Genomic DNA, 14,909 nt, shown 5'->3' on the forward strand with positions numbered 1-14,909 from the left:
TAAAAATTAAAAGAGTCAACCAAGAAAAACCAACAAATATTTGGAAATATGCTTGGTTTTGAAAGAGAAAGAATTATATCAAAATACATTCTCATATTGCTTTCAGAGAAGGGCAAAGCTTGAAATCACTTAGAAGGCTGAACCATATCACCATGACAATGGAGTCAGAACTAACTGAATCTAAAGGAATCTGTCACTATCTATTTAAATATTAAGTGATGGAAATATTTTAAAAGTTAAGTGATGGAAAAAGTATATAATCAGTAAATATTCATGTATTAGCTGACAAAAACTGAGATATAAATAAATACAACACTTGATCACACAAGTGATTAGCAGGAATCTACTGGAGATTCCCAGAGAAAATAATTTCCCTTATATAGCTGAATGGCTCCATGCCAAAATTTAACTCTAATTAAGGTTTAGTGAAATCATGTCATTCTACTCTTGCCACAAGTCAGTGATTCTTAAAAGCTTTTAAAAATACAGATACTAAAGTCCTCTCCCTATAGATTCTGACTTATTAAGCTTGGTGGCGGGGCTTAAGCATATGTTTTCTTAATAAATTCCCATTGAACACTTATGCGCTGTTGGTGGGAATATAGATTAGTTCAGACACTGTAGGGCAGTTTGGAGATTTCTAAAAGAACTTAAAACCGAGCTGACATTCGACCCAGCAATCCCATTACTGGGTACATACCCAAAGGAAAATAGATCAGTATACCAAAAAGACACATGCACTTTTATGTTCATGGCTGCACTATTCACAATAGCAAAGACATGGAGTCAACCTAGGTGCCCATCAACAGTGGATTGGATAAAGAAAATGTGGTACATATACACCATGGAATACTTCACAGATATAAAAAGAATAACATCATGTCCTTTGTAGCAACATGGATGGAGACGGAGCCCATAATCCTAAGTGAATCAGCATAGGCAAAGAAAATCAACTACTGCATGTTCTCACTTACAAGTGAGAGCTAAACATTGACCACTCATGGACATAGACACGGGAACAATAGACACTGCAGACTACTAGAGGGTAGAGAGAGGGAAGCATGGGTTGAAAAATTTACCAATTGAGTACTATCCTCACACCTGAGTGCAATATATCCACATAACAAACCTGCACATGTTATCTAAAATAAAAGTTGGAAAAACAAAAACAAAGACAAAAATTAATAAAAACAAATAAATTTCCATTCTCTAAACGTAACCAAAGTCTGAAGACTATAGACTAGATTAGAGGTTTGTAACTCTGGTTGCACACTGTAGATCCTTTGGAAACTTGGAAAAATTCCTAGGCCCAGGCTCCATCCCAAATAAATTAAACAAATCAAATTAGAATCAAACAAATCAAGTGGGAATCTTTGGAATCCAAGTATCATTATATTTTAGAGGTCCTCAAGTCATTATAATGGGCAGAGAGGGTTGAGAACCACTGTGATTATTTTGACTTCTCACAAACTCAGCTCTGATCCTTATAATCATACTAGCAATTTTTATCTGAAAATCTTCAACACAATAATTTAAAGGAAGAGAAAACTGCTAACTAAAAGTGGACCATTGACACATGGTCCAACAGCCCTAAACACAATGGGGGAAATGTAGCATGCTTTTATTCTGTTTATATAAGTCATAGTCTGCAAAAAGCAAATGGTATTCTCCACCTATAGTGCGCACAGTTAAAGTTAAGGCCTGGTCTGTAATAGATTTTAATCTAAGGTATTTAGAACACATTAAAGAAATGAGGAACTTATTACACACGCACTTTTTCTTTCAGAAAAATATTCTGTCCTATATTCAGAATCTTTATTTATGTAGCTTTGTTTGGGCAATTTTGAAATAAAGGTTCTATTTAGTAGTTATTTCTGAGATAGAAACAATAAATAATTGTTACTCTACACATAACTAAAAAAATCATACCTTATGTTCTCCTTTTCCTACCTATAATGAGAGTAGCATTCAATAGCTACATTGTTATTATTACATTGATATTTTTCTTAATCTAGAGATGCTTTCTTCCCACAGAATTCTTTGCAGCTAGATCAGACAAACACTTTCTATAGCCTGTCTGCCCGGACAAGAAAATAGCTTTTCTTATTGAGCTCTTCTGCAGTGACATTTTTATAATGGAATTTTGTCTGTAACCTATGTGTTTCTTTTAAGCCCACCAGTTTAAAAAAAAAAAAAAAAAAAAGGCAGTTATTTACATAGTTTACATAAACTAAATAATTTTTAATATAGTTTAAAAACTAAAATTACTACACAAGAATGACATGGAAATTGAGTATTGTAAATACCTTACAAGTCTGGTTATTTGTAAAGTATGTGATTCAAGTCTTATGAAAAAACAAATAACTTTTCTAATCCGGGGTTTTATCTGTAAAATTGGAGTAATTATGCTATCTCTCAATTCCTCGTAGGGATATCATGAAGGTAAAAAGGGGAAAGGGAGATGAGGAAACTTGGCAAGCCAATATATAAAATAAATTATCTTATTACTATGAAAATGCTGTAGCTGAGGAAAACAATGGTAAAGTAAAATAGTTAATGTTAAGTATTATCACTAATTTATCATTTTAAAGAATAAATTTATTAAGAGAGCAGAGTTCGTCTATTTTAAATCCATTTAATTTTGGTCTTGAATTAAATACAGTCTAATTCAGGACATTGTGATGTGCCCAAAGTTTGAGACTAATAGTTTATTTTAAAATAAGGGAAGTTCTTGTTCTGATTCTTTAAAAAAACAAACAGCAACAGAAAAACAAAACAGTGATTACATTTGAGAGCCAGAAAAACTTCGTAAGGAAATAGAAACTTTTTATATGTGTCTGGTATAATAATCAGATCACTTATGTGTGTCATTTTGAGTGGCTTTGGAAATTGGATACCAAAAGATTAAAAAAAAAAAAGAGGCAGACACTAACGCTGCTGTACCTCTGGTTTTGAATCCACCCTGCATACATGTCATCTAGAGTCATCCCTTCTAGACAACTGGACCCCAAAAGGAGGCTGTGGACAATATATGAATATATGCAGGTCTTCCAGCCTAATGGCACCTCCCAATATTCCTGACACAGATGCGCTTTATGTTATCACAGTATGGTTTACTCAGAAGTTAGTCTGGGGGGTGCCATTCATCTCAGTTGTTTGGCTTGAATACACAAAGACTTTTGTCTCTACCTTGGCTATTTTAAATACATTATTATTATTATCATTGCTACCACAGGAGACCACCATAATGATGGGCTCATCAGGGTTTCCACTGTGTACATTGTTTTTCTGGTTTCAAGCTATCAGCTGCTTAACATTCAATTAGGCTAAGCCTTGGCCTCTGGATCACAGGAGCGTTTGTCGTTGTGGACAGTTCTGAGGCAGATTTCAAGAAGGGAGTTTCTCAAATTGGGCTGACAAAAAAATACTTCTCATGGGCCCAACAAGTGTCTGGAGCTGGGCTTGACAATTCTCTCGATCTTCTTAAGGTCTATTAGCCCACATTTCTTGTACCTCCACTCTTTAATCTTACTGCCAAGACTTTCATAGAAGCACTACTATTTATAAACATGAAAAATTTAGTATACATATATTCCTACATACCAATACATTTGAGGGAGGAATTCTGGTCATAAAAGGCAGTTCTAATACAGGAAGCGAGAATCTCAAGTAAAGTAAATTATTATATACCTTCCTATCACATGTGAGTGTTTCCCATAACCTGTTCACAAAGTTCCCAAAGTTTCATTTTTTAATCTTTACATCAATTCAATTAGGCAAACATTGATTAAAGCATTACAAATTTTAAAATAATTTCTAAAGCCCAAGGAGCATCCTCTTATCTGCGGGAGACAGGAAGAAAGCAGGGACTGCTTCTTTCAGAAAATAACACACCTTATAATGGGGCCTGCTTTGTTTTTGTTTTCATTTTCATAAAAAAAATCTGCTTCATTAAGGGTTAAGGTTCCACTCTGCATTTTCGTCTTTTTTTTTCGTAATAAGATAACCTGTCTTATCTATTGGATACAATGTTCACTATTTGGGTAACGGATACACTAAAAGTCCAGACTTTATGCCACTACACAATATATGCATATAAGAAATCTGCTCTTGGATGGGTATGGTGGCTCATGCCTGTAATCCCAGCACTCTGGGAGGCCGAGGCCGGTGGATCACCTGAGATCAGGAGTTTGAGACCAGCCTGGCCAACATGATGAAATCCCGCCTTTACAAAAAATACAAAAAATCCCAGCTACTCAGGAGGCTGAGGCAGGAGAATCACTTGAACCCAGAAGGCGGAGGTTGCGGTAAGCCAAGATCGCGCCATCGCACTCCAGCCTGGGGGACAAGAGTAAGGCTTCGTCTCCAAAAAAAGAAAAAGAAATCTGCTCTTGCACCCCCAAAATAGATTTTTTTTAAATTTCAAATTTCAAAAGATAATCATTATCACTGAGAAGGAATAAACATTTGATCCATATCTTAATAATGCATCATAACATGGTATTCAGGTAGAGTCAACTCAAAAAGCGTAACAAAAAATTGATAACATGTGGTATTAAATCTGTAAAACAAGAGCAACAGTGCAGATAATTTAGAGGGTACAATGATTTAAGAGACGACATCAATAAAAAAAAAAATCATATAATACATAGTAGAGGTAGTGCCTACCTCCCTAACCTTACATTAAGTTGAATTAATACCCAGAACACTTAACATCTTTACCCACTTCATTCTCTTCATTCGGTTTCAGTTTCTGAATCAGGACCCCAGGGAGTAGTGACTTAAGAATCATTTCCAACGAATATTTTAGGGATGCTCAATATTTACAGTAGTCTCCCTTATCCGAAGTTTCACTTCTGTGATTTATTACCATCAATCAATCAAGTTCTGAAAATATTAAGTGGAAAGAAATAAATAATTCATAAGTTTTAAACTGCGTGCCATTTTGAGTAGTGTGATGAAATCTCACGCTGCTTAGGACATGAATTATCCTTTTGTCCCAGCAGATCCAGGCTGTCTATGCTGCCCGCCCATTAGTCACTCAGAAGCCTTCTCCATTATCAGATTGACTGTTTGGATGTGGCAGTGCTTCTTTTCAAGTCACCCTTATTTTACTTAATAGCGACCACAAAGCACAAGAGTAGTGATGCTGGCAATTCAGGTATGACAAAGAGAAGCCGTTGAGTGCTTCCTTTAAGTGAAAAGGTGAAAGTTCTCGACTTAAGGAAAAAAAATCATATGCTGAGATTGCTAAGGTCTACAAATGTTCTATCCATGGAATTGTGAAGAAGGAAAATGAAATTTGTGCTACTTGTGCTGTCGTACCTCACACTGCAAAAAGTTACAGCCATAATGCATGATAAGTGGTTAGTTAAGATGAAAAAGACATTAAATTTGTAGGTAAAAGACAAATGGAAATGTGCTCCAATTGATGGCAATTGCTTGGTACTATCTGAGGTTTCTGGCATCCCCTGGGGGTTTTGAAATATATTCCCAAGAATCAGAGGGGACTACTGTATACAACATGATGACTCACCTCAGGAGCAAGAGCAGAAAAGAAATCAATGTTTTTTGTGGTTTGGGTTCCCATGACTTCCTGGCAGCAAGCACAGTAACTGGCACATAGTAGGTGATTGATAAGCACGCATTAAATAAGTGAATAAATGAATCCCTATACTTGCTATAAGAACATTTATTTAGAAAACAAGATGACATCCATCCAAGCTTCCAGAATAGGGATACTAGTCCTTCATTTTACCGCCTCTCCCAAACCCTACTAATTATCAAAGATTAGCACATAAATATTGGTAATTATATGCATAATATTTTATTATTCCTGGCATATTACTACATATAACATATTTGTTTTCAACAAGTAACATTCATGACACTGTAGACTAGAATCTCATCGTATCAGGCTTTCTGTATACCCAGGCGTAAACTGACAGTTCTTTAAGCAATCAAGTCCACAATAAATTCACATTTATTTAAAAAAAAAAAAAAAAACCTTTTTTTAACAATAAAATGTTTTATGGTTTAAAAGATTTTGAACTGAGAATTAAAAGACTAAGATGTTAGTCTTCATTGCTATTAATGCTCTCATATCTACATGCCAAATGGAAATTTAGAACATATAATCTCAAAGGTTCTAGTCCTTTCACTATTAACACTTTTGCCTTGAGCATAATCTTTAATTATACTAGAAGTAAAAGATGATTTGTGCAATCATTAGGCCTAGGTTACTTTGATGTCTAGTTTTTGGTCAGGAATGTAGCTTATTATTTTTCAGATTTTTATTGTAAAAGTAATAATTGACCTTTTTAAATTAAAAAAAAGATAAAAAGTATGTAGATCACAGCAACTATTAGCATATTGAATATTTTCTTCCACAAATAGTTTAAGCTGTAGCTTGTTTGTCATGAACTTTATGTGATTTATATCAAAGAATAATTTTCATCCTATTTTTCACTTACATTGTCATTTCCATTTTATTGCCTCTTGTTAACATAGTTGTAATGTGAGCATAGTTACTCTAACTGTACACCTCTTGCCAAAGATTTACATATTTTACAATTATAAACACACAGTTTTTTACAAATTTGGCATTATTTCCCTATAACTGAGTCCTAGATATTGATTATTGACTGTATATTTTTTCAGGCTTTTAATATATATTTCCAAATTATTTTCCAAAATTATTATTCCAGTTTACACTTATATCAGCAAGCAAACTCCATTTATAATACTGTATGATGATTATTACAAAATGGAGAGACTGCCAGATAATTCTCTAAACTTTGCCATTTCTAAAACCAAAACCTTTCTAATTTAAAAACACCTTGTCAAAGAACATATTTTTATTTTGCTATTCTTACTTATTTAGAAATAAGTGTTGGTTAATGGTAAAATAAAATTAAATCTGTTGAGTAGTAAAACCCAGGAATTGCTAGAGAATTAGTGCTATTTTCTATTGAATGAAGCCCAAAAGCCACCATCTGTCTAACAATTTAGAGTTTGCAGTAGTGTGCTTATACTTGAACTTGAACTACGTAATGGATATGAGTTGTCACATTTCTGCTGCATAATCCCTTTCATTAAATACCTTATCTTATTGTTTCCACAAACAGCAAATGGTATAAATAGAGTCCAAATAACATCTTGCCTTGGTTCAGAAAATAACTTAATGAAAGTGCTTTTTGCCCATTAACTCTGTAGAGGGAACTAATACCAGGACTGACATGTTATCGAAAAGGAAGGAAGGAAAGGAGGGAAGGAGAGAGGGAGGGAGGGAAGGAGAAATGAAGGGACAAAGGAAGAAGAAAGGGAAGGATACAGGGTGAGACACCAATATTCACTGGCAAATTTAATTCTATGAAAAAGGGATTAAATTGTTCATATAGTGATGACCATTAGGTACTAAAATCTTGTTTGAGTTTAAAATACAAACAGAAATCGTTCTGCATTTTTCTGGGTCTATAAAGTGCCAGTCTATCACATATTCTAAATTATTTCTTTTCTGCCTTTACATTTATAAGAAAGAAAGATGGGGGGCTGGGGGAGAGAGAGAGAAGAAATGAATAAATAAATAATCTGTTTATGTGACTTCAACTGCCTAAAAAACTAAAAAACTGGGATTTTTGCACAATGTCAATAAAATCTCTGACTGATTTGTTTATTTTCACAATATATGAGATGCTTATTAAAACACCAAGTACCCAGTAATAATCCTCATCAAAATTCAGGAGTCAAGATTTAGTGCCGACAAGGCAAAAGAACTACCTCTGGCAGAGTAGAGAGTCAGGAAAGAGCAAGTCAATAATTAGACCTCCAGAGAATGTCAAAAGTTTAATTTCCTTAAAAGGAAATTAATATCTATCTGAAAGAGTCCTATGTGAGTAATGCTAATGGCAAAGCTCTGCAATTAATGCAAACCAAACATATGTAATCCTCTCCACAAACAAATAATGGGATTCTCCCAAAAATCGTGTAAGGACTGGAAGCCTTGGAAGTCTCTGGAGGCTTGGGAACAATAGGCAGGGCTGTCCTCATCATTAACATCTCCCTATTTCGAATATCATAAGAGACTCTGGCCTGTGCATCTTGCACAGAAGCAAACACCTGAAAACGGAACTTCACTTCTTTCTAGAATTATGCAAAATAGAAGCATGTATAACCATTTTTACAATATTCAAGCTATAAATTATGCTTTCCTAAAAAATGGATAAACTTACATTGTATTTCTAGACCTGCATCTGTGAATGCAGGACATAGTGGATATCCAGATTAATAATGAGAGGCAGGAGATTATAGCGCCTCCTGGAGGTAAGTTCTGGAATCAGACACACCTGGCTTTCAACCCCAGTGTCCCCACTTACGTATCCTTGAGCAAATTGGTCTACCTCTCTGGTCTGGGTTTCTTACTTGAAAAGTGGAGATTTATGGTATTGTTCATGGGATTAAATGAAACAGTAACTGCAGTGTATTTAGAATAGTGCTGGCATATCCTGCGCACTTTGTCAACAATTTCTGTAGTGATGCTGTTGCTGCTGTTATTATCATTACTAATATAATCTCCTAATCTCTCTTGACCCGGTCAAGTCACTTTACGTCTCTGTTTCTCCATTTCCTAACCTGTGAGATGAAAATGATAATACGCCCCTTACAGATTTGTAGGAGGGTCAGATGAGACAATATGAGGAAGCACATTAAAAGGCAAAAGGATTATTTTATATAACTATCTCTAAGAGATATTTTAGTCAAAGTAATTGTATGATAATAATTTTGCTCAATAATTTAGAACTTTGCATATATATTTGACATGTTCATCCTTTTATTTAACAAGATGCTCAAAGCTTAAAACACACATGTTAAGGAAGATAGGATTATATCGTGGGATTACTCTTCCTTAACATGTACTAATGGCAGATAACAATAAAACATGTCATAATATGCTGCTCAGATACAAATTAGAGCTCAAAGAATGGTCTCTTTCATGGCTCTGCAGCTTCCCCAGAACAATAAAGACAACTCAAAAAGCAAAGATAACAGCTATATTCAGTGGTTTGTGGAGTTTGCTCATGCAAGATTGTGAAAGCTAACTGTTAAATTTTCAATTTTGCAAGCCAGTTTTAATAGTTAAGTTATATAAACTTATAATTATACAAGTTATATTAAAAATAAAGAAAATGCACATTTTGAACATCACTCCCTATTTATTTTACTACATTTACTACATTTTACTGTTATCTATGCTTTGAGGCTATCATGTTTATCACATCTGTAAAGTGAAAATACTACATAATGGAGTGCTACTGTGCATCTGTCCCCAAATTCAGGTTCTGTGTTTTCACATTGGTAGACTGACATCAACCTTAGTGGGAATATTTGCATAACATAAATTTACAAGCACTATAAAGAAGGGTTTGGATTAGTGCTGAAGCTGAAAGAGATTTGAGTTCAATGAATATAATTTGTACAATGGTGAGAAACAGTCCAACGGTAGATCACATGTCAGATTTAATGATATTTGGTAAAGGGTTAATAAATTGGCATGCAGTTCCATGTGTCAAATCATGGTTGCACTGCAGCCACAGGTTTGCTACAGATACAGGAGTTCAGCAAAAAGCAATGAAAGCAGTTTGTTATAATCAATTAGCTATTTATGATTTAAATAAAGAGTATTTTCTGTTTTCTTATTATTCGTAAAATATGTGCTCCCTCTACATAAATTGTGTGCATCCTTTATAAGTAAAGCTTATTAGAAATTTATGAATGTATACTTATGTACACCATGCCTTTGGATAGCTGGATGTAAAATGTTTACTAGCACACCGCTGGTGATTTTTTTAAAACCCTTAGAAAGAGCTACCTTCAGGGAAAAAATAAACCGTAATCTTGAACAATAAAAAAGCAAACCAATCCTCATCCACTAGGTGGCAGTAACAAGCATGAAGAAAATAATCAGAAAAACAAATTAGAAAGAAAAGGAATTTACAAAGAAATTACTTCATCTGTTTTCTTTTCATTTGAATCATTAAATAACATTGGAAAAGAAATTGTCATATTTTTAAAAACCTTTTTTATACCAGCTAGTTATCAAAATAACTCATGCTCAGTATAATTTTTTTTATCACAAATACCTTTTTATGTCAATAAATATAGATCTATAACATCATCTTTAAAAACTAAGTAATATTCGGTTGTCTGAATGTTTTATAAAATATCAATTTCCTGATAATCAATGAACATCTCATTTGCTAGTGATTTTTCCCTACCATAAACAATACTTTGTTACACAACCAAATGCATTTCTGTACATTTGTTCAGTAATTTTCTTAGGATAAACTTCCAAGCATTAAATTACTGTCCAAGAGGCACACATTTTAAAATTTGATTCAACCTGCCAAATTTTCCTACTAAAATACTGTGCTAATTTTTACCTCCAAGAATGAGAATACATTATTTCACTCATGCTAGGTATTTTTATTTTTTAACCTTTCTTAATACAATAGGAAAATACTGTATGTAATTGTTTCCATTTACTTTCTATCAATTCCTTCATTTATTTACACATTTATTCAACAAATATTTGAGAGTCTACTACAGTCAAGCACTAAATAGGCACTGGGGGGGAAAAGGCATAGATTAGGTATCTAACCTCAAAAAGCTTATATTCAAATAGAGAGAGGCAGGTAAGAAGTGAAGCATGGAGTTACAGAGATGAGGGACATTAGACTGAAGACCCTAGTGAAAAGGAATCAGGTTTATAAAAATTGTGAAGAAAAGGTGAAAGCATTCCAAGCAGACCAAAAAGTGAATTATCTGCAAGATCGAACATCTAATTATATTTATGTTTATTAATCAATTGCATTTCTTCTCTTTTGAGTTGCCTACTTCTAAATTTCTTCATTTTTCTCATATTTATATTTTTCTTAATGATATTTCATTATATATTGAGAACAATAACCCTTTTTGCAATTATTTCTCCACTATAAAATTTGTCTTTTGTGTTGTGTGCATGCCATGTGAAACTTTTTAATTGTTACGAATGCTAATTGGGCATTCTTTTCCTGTTTGTTTCTTACCTTTGGCATCAAATTTAGAAAGGCTTGTTCCAGACTAAGATGACAATATCTTGTTTTACTAGTAGTTTTATCATTTTAATCTTTAATCCATCTCAGATTTATTTTTCTGTGTGGTACTCAAATACAGATCAACTATTTTTGTCCTAAATGGTTAGCAAGATATTCTAATGTCATTTAGAAAGATCTTTCCCCAACATGTTTGATTACATTTGAAAAAGAATGTGGAATTAAACTCTTTTGTGTTGGCTCAGAATTTAAGCTGAGGCCCCAAACTGAGTTAATAAATCAGTAGCATCCACATTAGTTCCAAAAATAATCAATAGATCCATCATCTCCCCAGTAATTAAAAGATTACAAAACCCAGCTAGTGAACATATTGTAAACACCTATGCCATATTTTAAAAGCTTATAGATTCCTTAAGAGGACAATGTCTTTGCAGGAAATTTTAGGAGGAGAATGCTCTATTGGTGTTTTTCCTAAGTGAAGCCATACAAGAAAAGGAGGGACCAAGTGAACCACTTTGGAGATGTTTGCAAGTTTTACTCACCTGGGGGGATACCAGTCCCTTCTTTCAAGATGAAACCAGTGAAACAATTCCAGCAGATATCTAGGCTGATGTCATCTTGACTTGACAGGCACAGCCAAAGAACACTGCTGCCTGCTGGGGCAAAAGGACCCCAACAGTAAATGACTAGAGCTGTACCTCCTAGGGTAAAAGCTCAGGGGTGAGGGGGACGCTGAAAGTTAACAGGAGAAATTCCAGGGGAGATCTTCAGAGAACTCTAGCGGCATCAGAGAAGAGGCAGCATCTGAAGGCCTGAGATGAAGAGGACATTTGATAGCCAGGAAAGCACCAAAAGCAATAGGTGAAAATGCCTTTGCCTCTATCTCTCTACTCAGTAGCCTCATTCTCTCAACCCTAGAAAGTTGAAACATCTAAAAACAAGGAGAATATGGGGCAATCACAGGTGAGACCTGAGCTGAAAGGAGACAAAGCCATTAAACTGGCTATGACAGTAATGTTTTGATATGTACGGCCTAGACTTTTTAATATCTGAAAATGACACCATTTGATTACCAAAAACAGGGATTTAAAAGCTATAAGATGACTTGAGATGATAGCCAGGGCCAGGAAAAAGAGATGGCAGAGCTTGTTTGAATGAAATGTTGGGTGAAAATAAAGTTTTCTGTGTGCAACCCCTTCATTGAATCAAGGCAGTGACTCATTTATGATACAATTGAATTTCCTTCTGGATTCTGTTCTGGCTCATTGATCTGTCTGTCTCTTCCTTCATCAGGGGCCGCTCAGCTTTAATTACCAATTCCTGTTATTTTTCATTATCCAAACATAAAAAAAAAAAAGTTCAACTTTAATGCAAACAATTAAAATGTTATATCAATTCTCACAAAAGAACGATATGTAGAAAATAGACGTGTTCAAGATATAACTTGGAATTATGTATATACATATGGCTTCTCCAAAGTGCTGTTTTTTTATAAATAGGCAAGGCAGCTGCCAGCCCCTCAAGCAGCCTTACAGACTGCTAATGCCCAGGTATCCATGACAGGTGGCACAGACCTGATCCTCTGTGAGAAATTACCCACAGCCTACAAATAATTTTCTCCATCTCCCATCTTTCCCTACTCTGGTTTCTAATTTGGACAGAAAAATGAAGAAAGTGATAATTGTGGGTTTGCATATATACATTAGGAAGTGCATCTTACAAAATGGCAAGGTCAAGGAGGGAAGAGTGCTCAGAGCACTAAGTAGAATGAAATATTTTAAATCATGTCATAGGTTAATGACTATCTTAGGGTTCTCCTATTTGCCAAAATCTGTTCTCCAGAAATACGGAAAAGATGACATCTGCATTGTATTCATTGACATCAAAACAGCCTGTGTTGGGCTTCAATAATAATAATAGTAATCATTGTTCACTGCATGCATGCTTAGGTCTAGATGTTTAACACACATTTCATCCAAAGAAGAACACTGCAGTTACGAATGACATACAACATGTGGTAAATATTTTTAAATAAGTTTCAAAGTGATTATATAAATTGCTGAAGGTAACACAGTATTAGTGAGAATACCTGGCTGTGAACTCAAGCCTAAGGAACAGTCTTTGCCCCACATGCTTTCTGCTGCTTCCCACTAGCTCTCTGGTTAGTTAATAGAAACTGCACCCACTTATTTTCATTTTATATATTAATGTTTTAAACTCTATTATATAACATCTATATTAAATATATACCTTCTAATGGTCTGAAAACAATACACTTAAAACTTTCAGTTGTGCAAATTTCAGTTGTCTTCTCTCTGCAACTTTGTTCCAGATGCCTGTATGCTTCGCTTTTTCATATTTTAAGCTTATGGAAATATAGGTAAATAATTCTAGTCATTTTGTGGCATAACTCAGAACAAATTGTAAGCACCTTAGGTGATAGCAGGATCCCAAAGCAAAGATTTCCATTAAAATTTTGGTCATAAGTCATCTCTTAATGAGGAATATAAAATGCCTAACCATAAAGTAACTACACTTCATAAAATCAGCCATCCATTGAAGGGCACAACATTAAAAATAATGGGGGTTAAATAACTGCTTAGTTATGGCTCCTACCCCCAAAGAGCATAAAATATTATGTGAAGAAAACATGTACTCAACAAGCATGCAATACCCATTCACAAGAATGAATCATGCAAGAGAAAATAATACTGATTTGTTGTTTCTGCATCAGCTTCATACCAGAGTTAACTGGCAAAGGTTGTCTAGAAAATATGGGTTGAGCAGGGATCTTAAGAAAAGCTGTTATTCTTCCACTTAAAAGAATAATCAATCCACTGAGCACAATCACATAAGGAAGTGCATTTTAAAAGAAAGCAGATGTTTGAAGAACACCACTACTTTCTAGCTTTATAACTTTGGGGAAATTACATAATCTCTTCAGATTTCAGTCAGCTTACCTCTGAAATAGAATTATCATACCTACCTCACAAGGTTGTATATGGATTCAAAACAACTGTCTGTGTAAGAACTTGGCATTATACCTGTCACTGTTTAGTAGTTAATTTTAAGGAAAATTAGATTTTTACAGTTATGAATTCCAAAATTAGCTGATCTGATATGCTCCCCATTTCCTGTATAAACTTAATTTATTTGTAAGTTAGAAATAGTTCATGGAGAGCTGCATCTGATTGATGAGAACACCACCACGTTTGCCTTCTAATTCTCCCCAAATTCCACCTTCCTCATTTGCTGATTTGATTTAAACACTTCTTTAAAGATCCATTAGCTGTCTGTGCCTTAATCAAATTATAGGCAGTCTTCAATTTACAAGAATCCTCACAGGCCCCGGCCATCTGCACCTCTGCTCTGACTTGGGCCGCACTTAGGACAGGCGGCAGGCTAACAGCATCACAGCTTGCTCACTCCCCAGTGCTCTGGCTTCTGAAAGCCGACCCCATCCGCCACCCCACCACAGGTGGGCATGGGGATGCAGGCTCTGCTGGCATGGGCTCCTTTCCAGAAAAAGCTCTGGTGTTTGTCTTCTGGGATATTCCTGTCTCCTGCTCACCAAGCCCCTCTCAAAGCCCAGGAAAGGCAACAAACCCCTCTCAAAGTTCAGGAAAGGCAACTGAGCTTCTGCAGGCTAAGCCCGGAAAATCACTAATTTAAAAACAACGTCTTTGTTCTGCTAAGATTATGAGCAGGATTACTTGCAGAGTGACAAGATCATTGCCTCCTCTCCTGAGTCCAGCTGACTCAGCTACACAGTAACCCTATCCCAGTCACTGTTTCCTGAATCACCCAGGGTTCAGGTAT

At 35.0% G+C, this 14,909-nt stretch overlaps 1 protein-coding gene across 1 annotated transcript in view; it reads right to left on the bottom strand.

Annotated features, from left to right (window-relative positions):
* ANK2 (ankyrin 2, neuronal) overlaps positions 1–14,909 on the bottom strand; it is a 602,309-nt gene that overhangs the window by 421,012 nt on the left and 166,388 nt on the right. The gene's annotated exons all lie outside the window — the stretch shown is intronic.

The sequence above is a fragment of the Mandrillus leucophaeus genome, unplaced genomic scaffold (assembly GCF_000951045.1).
Source record: "Mandrillus leucophaeus isolate KB7577 unplaced genomic scaffold, Mleu.le_1.0 Scaffold535, whole genome shotgun sequence".
Taxonomy (NCBI): domain Eukaryota; kingdom Metazoa; phylum Chordata; class Mammalia; order Primates; family Cercopithecidae; genus Mandrillus; species Mandrillus leucophaeus.